At 48.0% G+C, this 23,595-nt stretch overlaps 1 protein-coding gene and 1 non-coding gene across 3 annotated transcripts in view; one reads left to right on the top strand and one right to left on the bottom strand.

The window, feature by feature from the left end:
- The window catches only part of MIDEAS (mitotic deacetylase associated SANT domain protein), a 68,617-nt gene extending 57,782 nt beyond the window's left edge, over positions 1 to 10,835 (bottom strand). For both annotated transcript variants that reach the window (XM_023183466.2, XM_023183494.2), the window contains exon 1: positions 10,700 to 10,835. The gene's annotated coding sequence lies outside the window, so the exon portion shown is untranslated. The remainder of the gene's footprint in view (positions 1 to 10,699) is intronic.
- Positions 10,836 to 23,224: 12,389 nt separating this feature from the next.
- Positions 23,225 to 23,330, top strand: LOC113225128. The gene has a single exon (XR_003309764.1). It is a non-coding gene; the product is annotated as a small nucleolar RNA U13 (small nucleolar RNA).
- Positions 23,331 to 23,595: the final 265 nt, after the last annotated feature.

Genomic DNA, 23,595 nt, shown 5'->3' with positions numbered 1-23,595 from the left:
CCTGCTCCCTCCCTCAGGGAGCCAACCTGGCCATGCATTGCTTACCCAGCCTCAGGATCAGGAATCACTTCCAGTCCAGAGCCCAGCTCATGACACTCGCTGCTTCCTGGGGCAGCAGCTTCCCGCTTTCCCAGGGAAGTCCTGGAACACTGGCGTCAAAGAGCCAGTAAGTTCAAAACTGCATGTTTCTTTTTAAAGAAAATTAATTCCTTTGTCTAAGATTAATGGAACTAAGTGACCAAGATTCCAGTCAAGGCACTCTTGCTTCAAAGAGTTATACCCAGAAGACCTGAGAGGAAGACGGGAGCTGGAGCTCACCTTATCTGACACCTCTTGTTTTTTCTGGATGAGGAAACTGGGCTGGATGTGACAGGTGATGCTGGCAGCCCCAGGCAAACAAAGCTCTAGCTCCTTTAGCGCTCTCAGAAAGGAGATAGGGTAGAACATCTCAACCAGGTGACACCTTCAGAACTGGAGAGATCACCTGGGCAGCTTAGACACCAGGGGCCTCAACTGTTCCACAAACCAAGCCTGAAACCAGAACTCCAACTTCTAGTCTGAAAAGCAAAGTGACACCTCGCAAACACCCTGTGGCCCCGAGAGTCTCATCCAACCTTGGGGAAGAAGCAGAATTCACGCTGTAACTGCCTGTTAGAGAGTGCCAAGCCTCTGCCTCTGTCCTCGAAAGGCAGCACCGAAGTTTTCCAAGTGGAATCAAATGTGCAGGGAGGATCCAGATGCTGCAATGATCTCCCTTTTCCACTGGAATAGTTCAGATTCCAGAGGAGAATTCCAATTACTAATGAAACACTCAGATCTTCTGGGCATATAACATTCCTAAAGCTCAGCAGGAGGCTAAGGATTCAGAAAGATGTCCAAACAGATTAAGCTCAAGATGTGGATGTTGGTCAGGTATGGTGGCTCACGCCTGTCATCCCAACATTTTGGGAGGCGAAGGTGGGAAGCTGGCTTGAGCCCAGGAGTTCAAGACCAGCTCGGGCAACATGGCAAAACCCCATCTCTATTTAAATTTAAAAAGAAAGAAAGAAAGAAAGATGTGGATGTTTTGAGTGGCTCAAGGCAGATGCCCTGTCTCCTGTTCCCACATCCAGAACGGCACCATCATCCCAGTTTGAAGGCTAGAATGGGCTCCAGGCTCTATGGGAGGCACCTATCCACCGGGCATATGTACCCCTCCCCTGGTTTCAGGCACCTGTGGTTGTGAGTCCTGAGAGAAGGCAGAGTTCCACTCTCTGCTGGGGAGGCTGCAGCCTCCAGAGCCTTCTCTTCAGAACCATAACAGCAAGAACATGACCTAAGTAGGGCCAACCACACGCTCTAGGCTTCGCATCTGGAGTGAGTGGCACAAAAAAGTGGGGAGAGTTCAGTACTCATTCTGGAGGGGGTGGTAGCATCTAGGTCCGCTGGCAGCAGTGATGCCAGGTGAGCAGCATTGTCACTGTGGCTTTGGTTCCAGCCACCCAACTTCCCACGAGTCCTGATCAATTTCTGAGCTTCGTTCTCCAGCCTTCTCGGACATTCAGTGAGCTACCAGATAGCCTTCCAATACATTTCTTTTCTCCTCAATTTAGCTACAGTCAGCTTCTGCTGTGGGCAGACCTAAGACTTGAGCTATACCAGCATCTCCTTCTACCTGCACACGGGATCCTCTGGCCCATGACCCGGCCCTGCTTGCCCCTTTCTGCACCCCTATCAGCCATGCTCCACGGCGCTACCACTTTCAGTCTTCAGAGCAAATGGTGTCGTGTTGTGCCTCCAGGCCTCGTCTGAGCTGCTCCCTGTACCTAGAATGCCCTGACTCCCTTTGCCACCTGGTGGATGCCTACTTGCTTCTCAGCACTCAGCTCAAACGGCTTCTCCAGGATGCCCCTCATTCATTAATTCCATAGCATTCACCAGGTACAAGCGCCATGCAAGGCACTGGGGTTGTCCTACACCTTTCCTGACATGCCTGTCTCCCATGGCCATGGTAGAAGTGGCCAGTCCTCTCCTCTGAGCACAGGAGCCCCCTGAACACCTTGATATTGACACCTGCAGTACTTAACTGCTCTTGGCTTTTGTAGATGTTTGTCTCCCTCACAGACCATGAGCACCTTAAAGTGGGAGCCTGAAGCTTCTTTATCTTTGTATCCCCGGTACCAAGCACAGAGCCCAGTACACAGTAAGGGCTCAATAAACGCGTGAGTGAGTGAAAGAATGAAGAACCTGATAGAACGCAACTTATAAACCATGATGGGGGCCAGGCGTGGTGGCTCATGCCTGTAATCCCAGCACTTTGGGAGCCCGAGGCAGGTGGATCACCTGAGGTCAGGAGTTCAAGAGTGGCCTGGCCAACATAGTGAAATCCCGTTTCTACTAAAAATACAAAAATTAGCTGAACACGGCAGCACACGCCTGTAATCTCAGCTACTCCGGAGGCTGAGGCAGGAGAACAGGAGAATCGCTTGAACCTGGGAGGTGGAGGTTGCAGTGAGCTGAGATTGCGCCACTGCACTCCAGCCTGGGCAACAAAGTGAGACTCTGTCTCGGGAAAAAAAAAAAAAAAAAAAAAAACGTGATGGGGAAGGTCACCACTGTTGTGGTTACAGCTATTTCTTTTCCTCCATAACTGGAGAAGTCAGATCCTAAATGCCATGTGGTCAGCACAGCCTCCTTAGAGAGATGGTGGAAGAAATCTTGAACCTTTCCACCACCTCTAGTGCACATGGAAGAGGGGGTCAGGGAGTGGCTATTGGCTTCTAAGTTGTTACAGAGCATGTGCTATGGGGAGGCCACAGAGGAAGCAGACACATCTTGCTGGTCGATTCCTTGCAAGCATCTTGTAGTGGCCTGTAATGGGGAGGCTGGGGAGTGGACATGGAGGGCTAGGCCCCTAGTATAAAGTGTCTGCTGAACATGGGCACTGCCCTCTCCCAGCCCCACACCAGGGCTGGGTCAACCCAAGCACAAGTTTTTCATCTGCAATCCTGGATGATATAACCGCAGTTTAAAACCTACTCCATGGATCTCCTCTCCATTGCACCCTCCCCACTTAGTCTAAGAGCCTTTCATGCTTAATCTCATATGATGATTTCCTAACTTACCGCCCCCATGACCTTCTCATGAGACATAGGACAAGGGAATCTCTTCACCTGTTCATTTAACTTATGCAAATTCAAATGGTCAAGCTTAGCAGAAGACAGAAGACAAAGGAAGACAGGAGGAAGGAGGAAGTTAGGGAGGTAGGAGGAAAAGGAAAAAAAACAAAACCAAAAATGAAAAAAACAGAATAGAACAAGAAGAAATAGCTGGGCATGGTTGGCGCACACCTGTAATCCCAGCACTTTGGGAGGCTGAGGCAGGCGGAGTACTTGAGGTTAGGAGTTCGAGACCAGCCTGGCCAACATGGTGAAACCCTGTGTCTACTATAAATAAAAAAATTTAAAAATGAGCCGGGCGTGGTGGTGGGCGCCTGTAGTCCCAGCTACTTGGGAGGCTGAGGTTCAAGAATCGCTTGAACCCAGGAGGCGGAGTTGCAGTAAGCCGAGATTGCACCACTGCACTCCAGCCTGGGCTACAGAGTGAGATTTCATCTCAGGAAAAAAAAAGTGCAACTTCTTCCAGAACTAGAGGAGCAGGCTAAGGTGAATTTACACATCAAGAGCCAGTGTGTCTGTTGCCTACCTGGTGCCCTCCTAAAGGACTTTCAAGGTTAACCTTGATTATATTCTTTTATTTATTCATTTATTTATTTTTTGAGATGGAGTCTCGCTTTGTCTCCCAGGCTGGAGTGCAGTGGCGCCATCTCTGCTCACTGCAAGCTCTGCCTCCCGGGTTCACATCATTCTCCTGCCTCAGCCTCCCGAGTAGCTGGGACTACAGGCGCCCGCCACCGCACCCAGCTAATTTTTTTGTATTTTCTAGTAGAGATGGGGTTTCATCGTGTTAGCCAGGATGGTCTCGACCTCCTGACCTCGTGATCAGCCCGTCTCGGCCTCCCAAAGTGCTAGGATTACACGCTTGAGCCACCATGCCCGGCTATATTTTTATATTTCATATTACACACTGACTTTAGAATCTGACCCCCAGAAAACGCCACTCCATCAAATTATATTCTCCCACTGACAGATTCACTCTCGGTTCTTCCCCCATCCCACCCTCTTCCACTTGCTCTAGAGGTGGTGGAAAGGCTCAGGATTTCTTCCACCCTCTCTCCAAGGAAGCTGTGCTGACCACATGCATTTAGGATCTGACTTCCCCAGCTACGGAGAAAAAGAAAAGTGGTCATAGCCGTAACAGTAGTGACCTTCCCCATCATCGTTTATAAGGGACTTTCCCTCGGGTTCTTCATTCTTTCACTCACTCACGCATGGGTGTGACCTATCTCAGGAGCTAGGCTTGAAGCCTCCTGGGGGTAAGGAGCACATGGCACTCTGTTTTGCACACTCATTGTGCCACACACATGGTTGAGAGCACTGCAGCTGTTCCACAAATGCCCGGTGAGGACAGTTAGCCCTGCAGTAACTGGCTGTTGAAGCAGTGCCATGTCTGTGTTCCTGGGCCTTCTCCTGCCTGTCTCTTGGGAACTGGGAGCATTCCTCTGTCTTCTTGGTGTTGTTCAACCCATGTTCTGTACTTCGAAAACAGTAAGTAATCTTGTTGGCCAGCTCAGCCTGGGTAGGAAACTTTGGGGGCTTTGATAGCAACTAAGATCCACTAAAACTACAATGAGATAATATAATGGCAAAAGCTATTAAATACACATCCCACTCTCTTAAAAACCTCTTCTTCACCCCCAGGTTTTTTTTGTTTGTTTGTTTTGTTTTGTTGTTGTTGTTTTTTAAGTTTCATCTTTTTAAATCTTTGAGTACTGCCTCAGGGAAACTGAGGAGACGGAGTCCTTCGTTTACAAATAGACCTGCTGAAACTGATGATTATGATGACTAATGATCAATGCAGGATGGCCAGTGGAAATGGAGAATGGGGTTTGTGCCTGACTCTTCCATTCAACAGCTGTGTGAACTTGGAGAAGGAACTTATCCTCTCTAAGCCTCAGTTAAAATGAGAGTTAGCACAGGTTTCCTTCTGAGCTTTAAATCCTTAACCACAGGATTATCAGAGATGCTGTTACTACAGTTACTATAAAACTGGGGCTGGATGATAATAGTCCGTAAGATCCTATCCAGTTCTAAAAGTTGATTATTTTGTAAAATAGCAGATTTGAAAAAATGTTGATTTATTAAATTCAGTTTATACATAACTTATCAGAAATATGTAAATCACAGTTTCCCCCTTTTATGTTTATTAATAACTTTCAATTAAAACTGACTTCAGGCCGGCTGCGGTGGCTAATGCCTGTAATCTCAACACTTTTTGAGGTTAAGGAGGCCAAGGCGGGTGGATCACCTGAGGTCAAGAGTTCGAGACCAGCCTGGCCAACATGGGGAAACCCTGTCTCTACTGAAAACACAAAAATTAGTCGGACGTGGTGGTAGGCGCCCATAATCCCAGCTACTCAGGAAGCTGAGGCAGGAGAATCGCTTGAACCTGGGGTGCAGAGGTTGCAGTGAGCCAAGACCACACCACTTCACTCCAGCCTGGGTGGAGTTAAAAAAAGGAATCTACCAGATTCTATTTTTAAATAAAACAAAACTTTAAAAGAATGTAGCTTATATGTGCATTTTATGGTACGCAAATTATTTTTCAAAAAAGAAAGAATCTGGCTTATGAGGCAAGGTTGTGATTAACAGCATGAGGACTGGCTGAAGGCAACACAGTCCTCCTAGCCAAGTCCAATGCTGGGGTTCAGCCAGGATCTCCCCAAAACTCAGTTTTATAGTTTAGCCTGGTTTTTGTATGTTCAACACCTGTTTGGGCAAAACACGCATCTGGCCAACCAGGACGCCTCTCTTTGCCCTCCTCACAATCTTTTTATTAGGCATGGTGGCGCATGCCACCATTCTCAGAGATTCTCTGAGAGAGAATCTCTGTCACCCAAGCTGGAGGGCAGTGGCATGCAATCCTCCTACCTCAGCCTCCCAATTGGGACTACAGGCACGTGTCACCATGCCTGACTAATTTTTTGCATTTTTTGTAGAGAAGGGGTCTTGTCACATTGCCTAGGCTGGTCTTGAACTTCTAGACTCAAGTGATCCTTCCACCTCCGCCTCCCAAAGTGCTGGGAGTACTGGCGTGAGCCACCATGCCTGGCTGTCTTCACAAGTCTTGGCTGCAAGCTGGTCCTGCCTCCTTCTATCAGATTGGTTCCTCAGAAAGTCAGGTCAACCCAAGTAACAAACCGTCTCACCTCAGAGCCAGAGCAGAGGCGTAGGGCATCACAGGGCAGGCTGACTGGGACAAAAGGAGCCAGTGCCAAAGCTGGGCAGATACCGACACTCAGGAAAGGGATGCTGGAAATGGAGCAAAAGAATGAGGTGCAAAGCCAGGAGGAGCCTGAGAGTGGCTAACAAGCAGAGGAGGCAGGCTTGGCTTAATGTTCAGAATTGAAACCAGGGACCACGGCCTTTGGAGCTTGACTTGGGTGTCCAAGTGGACAAAATCTGATGGCCACTGCTCTTTGTATCAGCATCATAAAACATTTATTGAGACTTGATATGAGTGGGGCACCAGGCCTGGGGATACAAAGATAAATAAAACAGGGCTTCCAGTTTAGTTGAAGAATTATAATATTTATTCACCCAAAGGCTTGTTTAAGGAGCTGAACAGGGGATATGATTAAAGTCATGGCCCAAAAGAGAAGGTGAAAATCCTCAGACCAGGACTCAAGGTTTTCCTCAGCACAGGGCCCAGGCTGATGTTGCTGGAGTCCCAGGGGGAGGCCCACAGGGTGGGATAGGGAGAAATTCTCAAGGAGGGGGACACGAACAGGACTGTAAGGGGAGCAGGACTGAGCCAAGTGGATGAGAGGAAGGAGGCATTCCAGTCCTCTGGGGAAGCTGGGAGGTAGGAATTCATGCCACCAGTGGTTCGGACAAACACACAGAGTGGGTCACCGGGTCAGAGCCGAGGGTTAGGACGCGAGAGCTGCAAAGGTCAGATCCCTGTGGAGAAGGGCCCTGACTGCTGGCCTAGAAGTTTGATCCTTACCATGCAGACAGTGGGGAGCCATTGAAGGTTGCTGAGCAGGAAGGTGACCCTTGCAAAGAGGCATTTTAAGTGAGATTACAGAGCAGGCCTTTATCCGAAGCTTATTCAAAGCCCTGTGTGTATTTCAAGTGGCACTTGAGACAGAAAGTCCTAAAGCGTTTGCCCTGTGTCATGCAGACGAGAAAAAAGAAGGTTTAAGGGGCTCACAAAGAGATGCTTCAGTGAGAACAAGAAATGAAGAGGAGCACATTTTAAAGAACGAAACAAATCTGCAGGACAGAACTGCCAGCCGCAGTGTCTGGAAAACTGCAGCACATTCTCACGCGACTGGAATGCCCTCTTTAGCTGGGGGTGTTCGGCCTCCTTTTTTGGGGGTGAGTTGTGATGTCAAAACACTGGGTTATGGTGTAGGAAGTGGGGTAGCTAGGAAGGGGCAGATGAATGGAAAAAGCAATACCGGGCCTGGGCAGCCTCCCTTTGAAGATCACCCTCTCCAGGGCACTCCTGCATCGGCTTCTCTCAGTGGCACGTCGGGGTTTCTGCCGGGGTTGCTGGGTTCCCTAATTACCTCCAATATTTTTTCCTCTTAGAACAATAAAACTGTTTTTAAAATCTCTTGTCAAGTTTTGAATCAGAGCCTTTTCACTGTTGTTCCTAATTGTGCATGGCAAGGCAGTAGGGAGGGCTGCTCAGGCGCCGTGAACTAGGCAACAACTTCAAGTCATAAACCAGCGTTTAGGTAAGGTGAAGGAGGAGGTCAGGGTTATGACTCTGTCTCTGTGTAACAACTTTGGGATAAGTTCCCTGAATGCAGAGGCAAAGCTGAGCAAGCCAGGGAAAGGGCCTGAGTTATGCACAAAAATCAGCCAGAGGGAACTGAAGGTGCGGGGCCTGCGTGTGGCTCCGCAGCTCCCTGGAGCCTGGCTTCCTTCTGGCTTCCTTCTTTCTCTGGCCTTTGTAAGGCACCCCTCCCCTCCACTCTCCCAGCCACACTCTGGAGGGCTTTGGGCCACTTTTAGTCTCTAAGTTCCACACAAACACAAAGGACGGCAAACTCAAAGCTTTGGGGTCAGAAGGGAAGCTTCCCTCTCCTGCCCCTCAAGACCAGCGCCAGGCACCAGCAGGCCTTCATTATGGCAGTCCTGGTCAGGTGATCCAGCTAACCAGGCGCTTCACAGTCAAGATCAGTAAAAACCAAATGTCTCTAGAACAGAGGGTTGTGCAACCTGTGGTGACTCCTACCATAGTGCTGCTTTTGCTCAAACCTCATTCCCCTGTGGCAACTGTAACCATACATGCCAGACTTTCCAGAACTGTCCTGATTTTACATGTTTGTCCTCGAGTTTCTGGAAGCACACAGGTACCTGCCAGGGACTGTGTCCTAATCTTTTGGTTTGACAAACAGTCACTGTGCCCGTGACACACACCTGGCACGAGACTGCAAAACAGCATTTTTCCTCCAAGTGAAGCTCAGATACTTGGGTGGAAAGAAGGCCAGGCATGGAGAAACTCCAGTGCACTGGAACCATCAGTACCTGCCACTCTGAGAAAAGAGGCTGCCCATGCCCAGCATAAGGTGGTACCACCTAGCCACACAGCAACCTAGCTGTGCTGAGTGCTCCCCATGAGGGTCTTCTGCCTAGGACAGGGAGTTATCAGGTTGAGCTTTAGAATGTGAAAACAATGGTCCTGCACAAATCCAATACATGCTTTTTTTTACTGTGTTTTAAATTTCTCTATACAATTATCCCCCTGTAAGGCCCTCAACAAGAAACTGTTTGCCTTCTTTCCATACTTGCAGGCTTGGCTCCCTTCCTGCAAGGCAGCATGGCAGATGGGAGGATCCCTGCCCTGGTCTGTGCCGCAATCCCTGCTAAGAAAGTGGGCCTAGGGCTCCTCTGAAGAAAATGTGCATGAGTCACTCCTCTGCCCCTCCCAGACCCAGACCACCAGCACAGACAAAAGTGCCAGCACTTGCACGTTTCCTCTTTGCCCAGAGCACAATAAAGGAATTAGGACCCACCACCTACTAAGTTTCTGCAGCTGACACTTCCAGGCTTAAAGTCTAGCACGCCAGCTCAGTCACACATGGTCTGACGAGTCCTCTTTGCAACTCAGCCCCAACCCAGCCACCCGTGCAATTTTGCTAATTCAAACAGCTTTCCCGTTTAGAGAGGTTGATAGCCATCTCCCATCTCCTTTTCCTGCTGACGTCATCCCACATTTTCTCCGGAGACAAATAAGGGTACAGTTCCTGGGATAGTTTTCAGGCTGCCTAAGATAGGAGTGTAGTGGCCTTCCGAGTCCACCCCACATCTCAGGCTTTGAAGAAGTCGTCAAAAGTGAGAGAGAGGTAAAGAAATAAATCACCTAGCTAGGGTTAAAGGGCAAAAAGAATTTGGAGACTGCAGCTCAGACCCAGATCTATCCTGGGCATTTGCAATGCAAAGCTGCGTTTTGTTAGCCACCACCGAGGTCTTGCACAATAGCCTGTGTATAAACATCCACGCCAACAATGCCTGACTGTGCAATCACGCTGTAATTACAGGCCGGCAGGAAGCTGCTGCTAGGAACTGCACCATTCAACCTCCAGGACACCCCATCTCGGGTCTCCACGGCTCGGACGCACTTTCCTGCACACACCAACGTGTCCCCGTCGCCGCCACTACAGTTGCAGTCTCGCCGCTGGCCCGGGCCGCCAGCCCCGAGTTACTCTGCAGGGATGTCCCAAACTTCTTAGCTGTTCTTTTAAAAAACCCTGCGCCACCGAGGGCGGCAGGAACCACCATCAAAGTTCCTGCAGCACATTCCTGCAGCTCTTGCAGTTTTAGGAAACAGAAAAGAACGAGATGCCACAGAGTCCGCTGGAAGCGGGTTTCTGAGTTTTATATAGAAAACACTCACATATGTACGTGGGTGTGCTGACAGTTTTTATGGCTAAATTGCAAAGTGTTAGGCCTTAGCGATCACTGTCAGGTTTGGGACGCAGTTGGGGAGGAGGGTAGAGGGGGAGTCAGGAGCGATTCATTTCAAGGGGGCTTGGGGGCAATTCCGGTTTGGTTTTCTGGATATGCGTAGGGTTGTTTTCCCAAACTTCCGAACTGCTCTGCTCTTCGTCCCAGGAAGGCCGAGCAAATAAAAGTCCGGGGAAAGTTCCTTTAACTTCCTTCCTAAGCCCTCGACAAGGGCTGCGAAGAGGAAGAGGTCGTTTCCCAGGGAAGCACCGGGCGGGGGCCGAGAGCTGCGCCCAGCCTGCAGGGATGAAGGCGCTGGGCGGAGGGCTGGCTGCAAACGTAGGCCCCGGAAAGCCCCTTCCCCCCCAACCCCTTCTCTGGCCAACGGCGCCTGGAGCTGGTGCCGCTGCAGCCCTTGCCGTTTGAAGTCCCGCGGCAAAGCGGCGACAACACCGGCGCAGCCCGGCGCCCTGACCCCGGCCGCCGAGTTCCCTCCCTGCAGCGCCCCCGCACCCCGGCGCCCGGCCCAACCCGGCCCGCCACATCCTTGCCCGCGCGGCCCAGCCCGAGCCCCGGAACGATTCCGAGCCCCACGCAGGCGCCCGGTGGCGGGAGGGGGCGCCGAGCCCGCAGCTCACCTGCGTGCTGGATCCCCGGGCGGCTCGGAGGGGCGGGGGGCGCAGGCGAGCGCGGCCCGCAGACTCAAACTTTGTTGCTCTCGGGACCGCGCAGTCGTCACTTCCTCGCTGAGCAGGCGGCGCGGTCCGGGCTGTGACCCAGCAGCTAGCGCGGTGGCGCGCCGGGCCCTGCAGCCGCCTGCCCCGCCCGCGCCCCGGCTCCGCGCGCCCCTTGTCCCAGGCGCAGTCTCCCAGCTCTGCGCGCCCTCAGCTGCGGGGGAGTGGGCAGCCCTGCGCGGCCGGCCGCCTATCCTGCACGCCCCTGGGAGGAAAGGCTCGCTCCAGCCGCGTCGTTTCCGCGCCCAAGTGCGATCCGGGGACCCGAGCTGGAGTCCCCTGCTCTCAGGCTGGTCTGGAAGGTGGTGGTGGGGTTCCAGGAGAAACACCAGTACACAAACAAAGGGGTTGAGGAGGGGAAAGAAAACGTTTTTCCGTTTGGTGTTGGGGCTAAAAATGTCATGTCAGAAAGCAGTGTGCGCTGTGTTCTTAAATAATGCCTGAAGTGGGCCTTAAAACAAGGGTCCCTGTCCCCACGTTCTCTCTAAAAGTCTGCATGATGTTCCTTGTCATTTCTACGGGTTATAAGTGAGCAAGACGTTTACCACGTATCACACTTCTGGGGGCTATTTCAGCGCCCAAGCTGAAGCTGGGGCTGCAGAATGGTTTCTGTTCTAATCCTCCCCCGCGATTTTCACCTCTTCCTTTACACTCAACTCACAGAGAATGGAGTCTGATGCATTCTGTTTCATCACCGGTCAAGAGTGACTTAGAGGGTAGGGTGGAGGCATGAGAAGGGCAGCTTCAGGCAATAGTAATCCTGAAATTTATCATTGCTAAAAATAAATGTGTTCACCTTATTAAAAAGTACAACGGAAAGCCACCTTTAGGGTAAGTAGCAACCAAGTAGTTAAACAGCAGTCTTGAAGGAAGAACTCCTGATCCCGTAAGGCTGGAGAAAAAACGGGGTTAGCTTTTGCTGGTGAAAACAAAAACAAACAAACAAAAAAAAAGACATTCGAAACTGCAGTAAAGGGCTTTCATAACAGAAACATTAGCTTCATTGTAGCTTGTCGTAGAAAACAGGAATCTTTTAATAGGTGGTTCAAAAGCATGAGTTAGGGCTCAACAATTTTCCTTTTTTCCTCAAATACTGCTTCTCCTAGCACATTGGCCAGATAAAACCTACCCCTTCCAATGCTTCATCTTTTTATGAAAACACAGGAAACCATAGACTTGAGTGAAGGCTTTGTTGAAAAAGGTGGATGTAAGACTGGTGGAAAATGACATTTGGGAAATGATCCCCAGGTCTGTGTTAATCCCTCATGAAAGCCACAGACTAACCCAAAGATAGGAAGTATGAAGATCGAAGCTCTCCTAGCAACATGAAATCCTCCACGTTGCAGCTGCTATGCCCTAGTTCTGATTTTTACTAAGACATTAATGGCACATCATAAATACAAAATGTGCAATGCAAGAAAAATAATACAGCTTTGAGAAATAACTGCATCATTAGACTCAATAATTAAACTTCTCTGAAATTCTTCTTACATCACACTGTTGTGGGAAGATGGTGAAGGGATTGCCCATTTCAATTCTGGAATAAATAGAAGTAATTCCTTAGGGCATTCTGCTTAAGGCAACCAATGAGTAGAGAGAATATGTTATCCAGGCTTCTAAAGGCAATCATGTGATACTCCATATTTGCTAAAACAAGAGTTGAATTTTTTTTTGTTCTGTATGTGATTCCAAATTTTCAGTCACAATTTCATGAATATTCAGTATTTCTGCATGCCCAGGAGTAATTAGCAGACAGTGTAAATGTGTGAAGGCCTGACACTTACACATACATTGCTTTTCTCTATATATAGGGTGGCAGTTGCTGGAGTACCAGGGCACCATGTGGAGAATGTGGTAGACAGCCTCTAAGATGCGCCCCCTGCCAATGATCTCTGCCTCCAGGTATTCATACCCTTGTATAATCCTCTCCCCTTAAGTGTAGGCTGAATTCATTGACTGAGTTCTGACAAATAGAGTATGGCCAGTGATGTGATGTTACTTCTGAGACTAGGTTATAAAAAAAAACTGCAGCTTCCATACTGGGTCCTCTCTATGCCTTTCGCTCTCTCGGAACGCTCTCTGTGGGGGAAGCCAACTGCCATGTCCTAAGGCAGCCTGGTAGAAAGGGAGCTAGGCCTGCCAACCACCATTTGAGGGAACCTGGAAAGGGATGCCTCTCCTTTCCCTATATGAATCAAGACTTCAGATAAGACCTTCAACCCCAGCCAATAGCTGAAGGGCCTCCCTCAGGCCCTTCAGGCAGAGGCACCCAGCTAAGCTGCCTGGATTCCTGACCCACAGAAACTATAAGATAGTAAATGTTGTCTTAAGCTGCTGTGTTTTAAGGAATTCATTACATGGCCACTAATAAGACAGAGACCAGTAGAGAATCCATGGGGACTCAGTGACAACCCTCACGGCCTTCCTGATAGAACATGGAAAGGAAAGCAGGGGCCAGAGCCAGATCTAAGGGTAAGACACAAACCCCAAGAACAGAAGGCGCAGCTTTCAGTCGTTTTGCAGAGCAAGGGTCATTCTTGAATTTAAACTAGGTCGGGGGTGTGGACTCCTGCTCGGTCCCAGGCAGCCCTGGTATTGGGTGTCACCTACCTGACAGCACATGCAGATGTTTTTGTGTCACCAGAATTGACATCTGTCCAGGCATCCTCTTCCTCCTCCTCTGGGCATTTACCCTGATCCCTAAGGGCTTGGCCCAAACAGTGGCTGTGGAGTCAGGGCTTCATCCTAGAAGGAGAGTTGGCAAGAAGGGCCTTCAACCCTGGCAGCCAGAAGGGGTAGGTGATTTTGGTTGGGGTGGAAGGTCAAAAAACTAGGAAGAAAGGCTTGTGGTCCTGCTGTTGAAGAGCAAGTCCTGGACTGTCTCTGATAAGGATCAACTCCACACTGCTGCCAGGGCGAGGGAGAACATTCTGTCCACGTGATGGTGTCTTTCTCTCAGCATCATTTCCTCTCTGGCTGGAACAAATTATTTACTTTTAAAATATAAAACAAAGTTTCAGGAAGCAGCAGAGATGTCATACTCAATCCCTGACCAGGGCAGGCATCTACTTGTGATTGCCCCCACGGCTCCCTCGCTTCAGTCAATCCAGTACAAGCCAGCAATTGTAGAGGCCGTTTCTGTTTTCCCTCCAGAGACACTAGGCTCTGATTTTTCTCATGTACAGTGGCCGCAGCTGCTGTGTTGCCATGCCGTCATCCGGTTGCTATGACTTGTGAGGTTGTGGATGTGCCAGAACGTGAATCTATTAATTTAACAGGAACTAGGCTCAGCACATATATTCCTTGTTAGGTCATTTGCTTCGCTACCTAAACCACATCCAATGTGTTCCGCAATGGGCATGTTTCCTAGAGTCTGGCTTTGCAAGAATGCCAAATGCCCCAAATTTTGAGTCTGCACAGTCAGTTTTATATAATTAAATTACTGTGGAGGACAGAAAGGCATTCTAGCATGGGGATGCAAACACATCGTTTCAGGGAAAAAAAACAAGGAGGGGGGAAATGGTTAAAGTCGCTGGTCCTAGTTCTTTATGCATTTAGATCCTCTCTGCAGGAGGCGGATATACTCCTATCCATAGGAATTCCTCCCTGAGCCCGGTTGCTCACTGCCAAGGTCTGAGCTCTCCAACACCACACTAGGCATCATGTGGCACCATAGAGGGAAGTACCATCCTTTTCTGTTGTGTTGAGCATACAGACAGACATTGTCTTTTTTTTTTTTTTTTTTTTTGAGACAGAGTCTCACTCTGTCTCCCAGGCTGAAGTACAATGGCATGATCTCAGCTCACTGGAACCTCTGCCTCCTGGGTTCAGGCAATTCACCTGCCTCAGCCTCCCAAGTAACTGGGATTACAGGTGCCTGCCACTACATCCAGCTAATTTTTGTATTTTTAGTAGAGACGGAGTTTCACCATGTTGGTCAGGCTGGTCTTGAACTCCTGACCTCAGGTGATCTGCCTGCCTCAGCCTCCCAAAGTGCTGGGATTACAGGCATGTGCCACCATGCCCGGCTCAGACAGGCATTTTCCACTCACTTCTTCAGTTAACACTCACTGGGTGTCTATTACTGTGTATGCTAGGGATGCAAAGATGAAAAGAACTAAGTCCCTAGTGGGAGAGAATGACATACATTGCAATGCAGTATGAGAAGTATTCGAGTTGAGCTTTGCAGAGAGCACTATGAGATCTCAGAGAAGGGGGAAAGTAAGTCTGTCTCAGGAGAAGGGTTATGGGTCAGCACCAGGGTGTTTCTTTTTAAAAAAAGAAAATATATTAAAAATTAACTGGTTGTATTGCATTAAGTAATAATAAGTATTGTTTTGTGTAGCATTTGTTTCAATTATGTACTGTATAGGTACATTCGTGCAGTGTCAGAATGTAAAACAAATTTCCTACATTCAGACAAAGAAGTGTGAAAGTTCTGGGTTTAGAGACTGATAAATAAGGTTAGGTGTGGTGGTTCATGCTTGTAATCCCAGCACTTTGGGAGTCTGAGGCAGGTGGATCACCTGAGGTCAGGAGTTGGAGACCAGCCTGGCCAACATGGTGAAACCTTGTCTCTACTAAAAATACAAAAATTAGCTGGCCATGTTGGCATACGCCTATAATCCCAGCTATTCAGGAGGCTGGGGCAGGAGAATTGCTTGAACCCGGGAGGCAGAGGTTTCAGTGAGCTGAGATCGTGCCATTGCACTCCAGCCTGGGCAATAAGAGCAAGACTCCATCTCAAGAAAAAAAAAAGAGGGGGAGAGAGAGAGAGAGATAAAGTGATAAATAACTACCATGCACTGAACGCCTTTGATAGGCCAGGCATCAGGGTGTTGGTGTCCCACTGTATAGCTGAAGAGGTTAGCTATGACTTAAGAGATTTTCCAAATCCTTCCAGATTCTCCCTCCTTAGTAAAGCAAAGGCCATGCCTGAATGACCAGCTCCTGGAGTCTTCTCTTAGCAGAGCAGAGGCCATTTCCACCAGAAGAGCAAGGCCAACTCTAATATAGAGATAGAGAAAGCCCTAAGATAGATAGAGAGAACCTAAGATGGAGAAAGCCCCATTACCTTTCTGGCCTGCTGGGGAGTAGGAAGGGTAAGGAGAGAGAAGAGGGTCAGAAGGGTCTCGTACTTATTCCTCCTCTCCAGGTCTTGGATGGGGTCTGGACAGTGGTACTCCATACACAGAGGGGGCTCTCACCCAGCTCCCCACTAGGGACTCTGGGAGGAACCTGTATCCAAGGCTGTTTTATGCCCAACCAGGGGCAGCCATGCCAAAGTGAACCTGGCAGTAAAAACCCGAGTAGGCAGAGAGAAGCTCTGAGGCTGAGCTCTTCTGAGTCCCTGATTCTTGCATGGCATGGATATCATGTTGGGAACCAGCAGCCTGCTGTGTGTGGGACAGCCCTGATGGGGCAAGGTGACCCTACAGCAAACTCAGAGGAGGTCAGGGGTCTGTACCACTGAGAACAGAGGGAGAAATGAGCATCAAGTTGCAATGGGGAGGAACCAGTGTTGGAAGGAGGGGGTCGGCTTTGCTAAAGAATGAACCGCAAGTTTGCCTAGCAGAGCAGCGAGGCCTGAAGAGTAAGCAGAAACCAAGAGGACAAGGCAGCTTGGTATGGGGGCTTAGGAACAAGGATTCAGGATGGTCCACAGGCTGCCTGGCTACAAGGCCCATCTCTGCCATGTACTATCTGTGTGACCTTGGACAGGTTACTAATCTTTTTGTGCCTCAGTTTCCTTATCTGTAAGACAAGGATGATAATAACAATTGTACATATTTGATAAGGTTGTTATGAGAATTAAATTAGTTTGTAAAGCTCTCACATATAAGCGTTCTATAAGCATCAGTTAAACAAGTAAATCATTCACCAGACAATAGGATTCTATATGGATAGCAACATCCTATGTCTCCCACACCCTCAAGTTAGACTGTCAGTTAAAAATACTCGCAACCAGCCAGGCACGGTGGCTCATGCTTGTAATCCCAGCACTTTGGGAGGCCAAGGCAGGCAAATCACAAGGTTAGGAGTTTGAGACCAGCCTGGCCAACATGGTGAAACCCTGTCTCTACTAAAAATACAAAAAATTGGCTGGGCATAGTGGTGGGCGCCTGTAATCCCAGCTACTTGGGACACTGAAGCAGTAGAATCGCTTGAACCTGGGAGGTGGAGGTTGCAGTGATTCGAAATTGCACCACTGCACTCCAGCCTGGGTGACAGAGCAAGACTCCGTCTCAGAAAAAAAAAAAGAAAAAAAATTCTCCCAGCCATCATCAGCTCATGGGGAGGACTGGATCAGTTATAGACTGCACATTTAAGATGTAATCTACATTATGGCCAGGCGCAGTGGCTCACACCTGTAATCCTAGTACTTTGGGAGGCTGAGGCGGGTGGATCACCTGAGGTCAGGAGTTGGAGACCAGCCTGACCAACATGGGGAAACCCCATCTCTATTAAAAATACAAAAAAATTAGCCGGGTATGGTGGCGCATGCCTGTAATCCCAGCTGCTTGGGAGGCTGAGGCAGGAGAATCACTTGAACCTGGGAGGCAGAGGTTGCAGTGAGCCGAGATCATGCCATTGCACTCCAGCCTGGGCAACAAGAATGAAACTCCATCTCAAAAAAAAAAAAAAGTAATCTAAATTAAAAGGCTTGACCCTCCCCAAACACAGTCCAACTGGGAAGACAGACACAGCAAGTCTTTACATTTACTTACCTCCGATTGCCCAAAAGTAATTAAGAAGGGAACTGCAGTAGGCAGAATAAAGATCTTCCCCCAAATGTTCATATCCTAATAAATATGTGAATATGGTACTTTTCATGACAAAAGGGAAATTAAGGTTGCAGATGCAATTAAGATTTGCTAATTAGCTGACCTTAAAATAAAGCAGTTATTCAACCAGACTTCCCTTCCCCAAAAAATAAATGCATAAAAAATAAAGCGATTATCTTGGATTATCGAAGTAGGTTCATTATAATCACAAGGGTCCTTAAAAGTGGAACCAAGAGGCAGAAGAGGAATCAGTCAGAGGAAAGTGTGATTATGGAAGAATGAATGGTTGAAGACATACGGCATTGCTGGCTTTGAAGACGGAGAAAAGGGGTCATGACCCAAGAAATACAGATAGTTTCTGGAAGCCAGAAAAGGCAGGGAAACAGATTCTCTGGAACCCCAGAAAGGAACACGATTTAGCCAGCACCTTGATTTTAGCCTGGTAAACCTGCATTGGATTTTTGACCTACAGAACTGCAAGGTAAAAAGTCTGTGTTGTTTTAAGCCGCCAAGTTGGTGGTAATTTGTTACAGTAGCCATATAAAACTGTGGTAATTTGTTACAGTAGCCATAGAAAACTACCGCAGGGATGTCTTCTAAATGTGGTGTTCTCTGTGAAGTGTTTACGCCAGGTATTAGAAGCCCTGGTTTTTATATAAGAGCCTGAGCAGAAAGTCAAACTAGGTGGGCCAAGCAATGTCCCAGGATGCTAGGTCACCAGAAGGTTTCCAAAGTAACAAGCCACTAGAAAGTCAATGGCTTGAATCCCAAACTCTGAGGCAGTATCCTTTTTCTTTTTTTTTTTGAGACGGAGTCTCACTCTGTCACCCGGGCTGGAGTATAGTGATGCAATCTTGGCTTACAGCAACCTCTGCCTCCTGGGTTCAAGCGCTTCTCCTACCTCAGCTAATTTTTTTAGTTTTTTTTTTTTTTTTTTTTTTAGTAGAGATGGAGTTTCACCATGTTGGCCAGGCTGCTCTCAAACTCCTGATCTTGAGTGATCTGCCTGCCTTGGCCTACCAAAGTGCTGGAATTACAGGCGTGAGCCACCGTGCCTGGCCGTGAGACAGTATCTTGAAAGTACAATCTGATTGTGGGCCCCTGGCTTAGGCATGAACTCTAATTCACACATTCTTTCTTAAAGCTTCTTCTCAGACTTGTTAGCCTCACAGGCCACAATGTGGAGGCCAAGTGTAGAAATAGTTAACAAAAGTAAACAGGAGTCAGCTCTCCAAAGCTGCTGTGGAAATTCTGTGCGTTCGACGACTACAGGAGCCCAACAAGGTTGTACAACCACCCAGAGTGTGTAAATCAGTCTTTCACAATGGATAGAAAAACACAAATCCAAGCATCAAGGCAACCTGCATGGTATTTCTGGGACCAGGCTGGCCAGCTGTGCTGGAGCCCAGTTCTTTCACCCCACACAGTGTGCTTTTTCTTGTCTGAGATAGGTGACTGTTTATTGGCGGGCACAGCTCAAAAGTTAGAGCCCACTGCACAGTGGGGAGGAAGTATTTTCACAGTCCTCTGCCAGTCATAAATGTTGGTCCTGGGACATCAGTCTTAGCATAATGTGGGAGATGTCATTTGGGTTCATAGACCAAGAGGTTGCTAGGCATTCGTGAGATTACTTTAGGGCCCACAGCTTCTTTTGGGGAGAAGGAAGTCTTCTTCTTCTGGGTGTGGTAATATCTGGGGATTACAGCAACCAGGTATGTGGCAGTATATAGACTCCATAGGGGACTGCAGATCTTCAGGGATCTTCATGAACTGAAATTCTTCACAATAGCACCAAGGAATTTCATAAAAGCTTCAGTTTATGGATTGCTTGGACAGGGCAAAAGACTCCATGATCCCTCGAATTTATCCCCTTTTACTTCCGAATTCCAAATAGAGGTCTCCAGGAGGCAATGAGCTAGAAGGACCTCTTTGGATAGTCAGCTTTATATTAATATTTATATTTATATTTATATCTATATCTAGAGCAGCCCACCACGTCTGCGGGAACATCTCTAGTTCCCATATCACTCTTTTAGAATCACCAGCTAAGGCTATCCCACTCGAATGGCCTTTGCCCTGTACCATTGTGCTCGGCCTTGTTTTACTGACATAATTTTTGCTCTTTGCCCCCAGTTGGAGGGTGTGGCCACTGACTCACCCACCAGGAACTCATTGCCTGAGTCCAGTCAACAGGTTAACTCCCATCTGAGTTGGTTGCAAAGAGCCTGAGGACCCATGGAATGCCACAGAATTCCTCTGTGGACCACATCCCAGGTCCTGGTATGGTTCCAGCAGTATCTCTGAGCTCCTGTCCTAAGTTGCTTTGGCCTTTCTTTAGCCTAAGAATTTATTCTTCTCCAGGCAGAGGAATAAAACGAACAGCCATTATTCCTGATAGCCAGAGGCCTGGATTCAAGGTCTTGGTTATAGACACAAAATATCTGCCTCAGATGTGGACCCCACATAACAAATAACATCTTCCTTCATGGCCCATGTAGTCCTCATTTCAGATGAGAGACTAGACCAAGTCAGGAATCTTGGTGACTACATCATGGTGACTGTTAGATCTTACCACATTTATTTTAGGTATTAATAAACATGATGCAAGAGATGAGTGAACATCCCACAACCAACTGCAGTGTGGCCACCCTGGATTCTCCCAGCATGCATGATTTTCAGGAAGCAGATAAAATTTGGAAAGTTATATTCTTTCTCCCAACTGTGAATTTATGGAGCTTCTAGGGTTTTCTAATATCTATGCAAAGGAATGATTTGAATTGTCTAAACCCAGTCAAGGCTATGAATTGAGGGCTATATACAGCGAAAAATAAGACACGTGCTGGGCGCAGTGGCTCACACCTGTAATCCCAGCACTTTGGGAGGCTGAGGCGGGAGGATCACGAGGTCAGGAGATCGAGACCATCCTGGCTAACATGGTGAAACCCCGTCTCTACTAAAAATACAGAAAATTAGCTCGGCGTGGTGGTGGGTGCCTATAGTCCCAGCTACACGGGAGGCTGAGGCAGGAGAATGGCGTGAACCTGGGAGACGGAGCTTGCAGTGAGCCAAGATGGCACCACTGCACTCCAGCCTGGGCGACAGAGTGAGACTCTGTCTCAAAAAAATATATAAATAAAACATAAATAAGACACGTGCCAAAATCCACAAGCAAGCCTCCAAATGCTCTTTCCATAACTGAAACCAGTAAGAATCAATGTAGAACAGAAAGCACTAGTGGACTTGGGCTTCTAGTTCTCCATCTTCCCCACCCTGTGCTTTCCAGTATGGCAGAGAACTGTGAGCTCACTTCCCATAGACTGCATGTACATAACGCTTGTTGGAAGACAGTTCTCCGTGGGTCTCTCCCATGTCTGCATGCCTTGCGAGCAGCATCACTGCCCTTTGTTTCAGACCAACTTTTTAAGAGAGCTTCTTTCCCAGAGCAAAGTAAAGCATGCTTACTATCCATTAGGTAAGATTCTGAGCAGGGTGCTTCAGCTCACACCTAGGCAGAGGTGGGAGGATTGCTTGAGCCCAGGAGTTTGAGGTTGCAGTGAGCTGTGATTGCCTGGGCAATAGAGCAAGATGCTGACTCGAAAAAAAAAGAGAGAGAGATTCTGCTTCCCCAAGCTTAAAGCTAGGCTCTCCTGTGATATGCTTTGCTGTGTGTGCAGATGTCACCTGGCCCCCTTTGCATCGCCTTTGGGAACTGGGACTCAGGAAACAAGCACAAAAAAATGTCAATATTTTTGCTATTGCTATTTCTATGAGCAAATAAGACCTTTTGGGTCTTATTTTGTTTCAGACACACCTAGAAGTCTTCTGTCTTCTGCCAGCATCCATGAAACTGCGACAGGCTCACTTATTAGCTTGCAAGTAGGATAAAATCTTAAACCCTCCACAGTTCTTGACAAGCTCTCATTTCTTTCTCATATAACACACTCCTTCAATCCGCCAATGAATTCCCCTCACCCCTGTGATCCTTAAAGCCACCTAGGCAGTTTAGGTCAAGGGGAAACTACTCATGTAGAAGTGAGAACGGACCAAATTAAAGAGCAAGACTGAAGCTGATCCAGGACCTGGTGACAGGGCTGAGATATCCGCAAGTTTGGTTTAAGGCTGAGACCGGAGAAAGGTCATTGTAATTCTGGGCTGTTTATAGCTATATTGTTGGTTGTATGTTCTAGCCGATTGACTGACAGGCAATTCTAAACATGCTTAAGTGAACGAACTTGTTGGTTTTCTCGTCTGTAAAATGAAATGAGTTAGATTAGATTGTTTCTGGTGTGCCTTCTAGCTGTAAAATTTGTGCTTTATAAATTTGTAACAGGGCTGCCTAGCACACACATCAGGCACTTGACCTAATTTAAAATAATGATTGCAAAGAGGACTATGACGTAGTGGAAAGGATATAGCATTAGCAGTTAAGAAGCCTGAATTCTAGGCTTAGTCTGCCACTACCTAGCCATGTGACACGGGGCAAGTCACTTAAATTACCTGGAGGAGGCACGTGGGGACGTAGACTTAAGATGATTTTGGATGACTCAGAGATGTGGCATTAAATTATACATTGAAAAAGTAATTTTTCTTTTCAGTTTTCTTTTTGTTTTTCTGATTATGTTAAAGAGAGAGTCGCAGTTTAGTGCTGGTGTGTCTTCAACAACTCCTCAATACTTCCCATCCTCCCTTTTTGGCAAAGAGGGAAGTCTCAAGCTCAGATACTTCACAGGCAGCACTAGCTAGATAGCATTTAATAACATTGCCCAGCTCTCTTTGCTTTATTTTTGTTTTGCCTTCCATTTGTGGCAAATAATTCAGGTTTTCCACTTATGAGAATGATGCAAAGTTTCCTTTAAAAGTAACTTAATTATGAAAATGTTCTAAAATTGATTGTGGTAATATTGCACAATTCTGTGAATACACTAAAAAAAAAAAAAACCCTACTGAATCATAAGCTTTATATGGGTGAGTTGGATGGTATGCAAATTACATCCCAACAAAGCCATTTTAAAAAGTAAATTGAGGGCCAGGCGCGGTGGCTCAAGCCTGTAATCCCAGCACTTTGGGAGGCCGAGACGGGCGGATCACGAGGTCAGGAGATTGAGACCATCCTAGCTAACACGGTGAAACCCTGTCTCTACTAAAAAATACAAAAAAACTAGCCGGGCGAGGTGATGAGCGCCTGTAGTCCAAGCTACTTGGGAGGCTGAGGCAGGAGAACGGCATGAACCCAGGGGGACGGAGCTTGCAGTAAGCTGAGATCCGGCCACTGCACTCCAGCCTGGGCGACAGAGCAAGACTCTGTCTCAAAAAAAAAAAGTAAATTGAGGCCAGGCATGGTGGCTCACGCCTGTAATCCCAGCAGTTTGGGAGGCCAAGGTGGGAAGATCACTTTAGCCCAGGAGTTTGAGACCAGCCTGGGCAACATAGTGAGATCCTGTCTCTACAAAAAATCAAAAAAATTGGCCAGGCATGGTGGCATACTCCTCTAGTCCCAGCTACTCAGGAAACTGAGGCAGGAGGCCCACTTTGAGCCTGGGAGGTCTAGGCTGCAGTGAACTGTGATTGCACCACTGCACTCCAGCCTGGGTAACAAAGTGAGACCCTGTCTCAAAAAAAAAAAAAAAAAAAAAAGTAAATTGGTATCCTTTTGTAGTTCATAAGCATGACAATTGGCTTTTCACTTTGATCTGTGAGATGTGCCTAACTCAAACCTTGTTGGCTGGGCACGGTGGCTCAAGCCTGTAATCCCAGCACTTTGGGAGGCCGAGGCAGGTGGATCACGAGGTCAGGAGATCGAGACCATCCTGGCTAACATGGTGAAAGCCCGTCTCTACTAAAAATACAAAAAACTAGCCGGGTGTAGTGGCGGGCACCTGTAGTCCCAGCTACTCGGAGGCTGAGGCGGGAGAATGGCATGAACCCGGGAGGTGGAGCTTGCAGTGAGCCAAGATCGCGCCACTGCACTCCAGACTGGGCGACACAGCGAGGCTCTGTCTCAAAAAAAAAAAAAAA

This window comes from Piliocolobus tephrosceles, chromosome 6, assembly GCF_002776525.5.
Source record: "Piliocolobus tephrosceles isolate RC106 chromosome 6, ASM277652v3, whole genome shotgun sequence".
In the NCBI taxonomy this organism is placed as follows: Eukaryota; Metazoa; Chordata; class Mammalia; order Primates; family Cercopithecidae; genus Piliocolobus; species Piliocolobus tephrosceles.
This window is presented reverse-complemented; position numbering and strand designations above follow the sequence as displayed.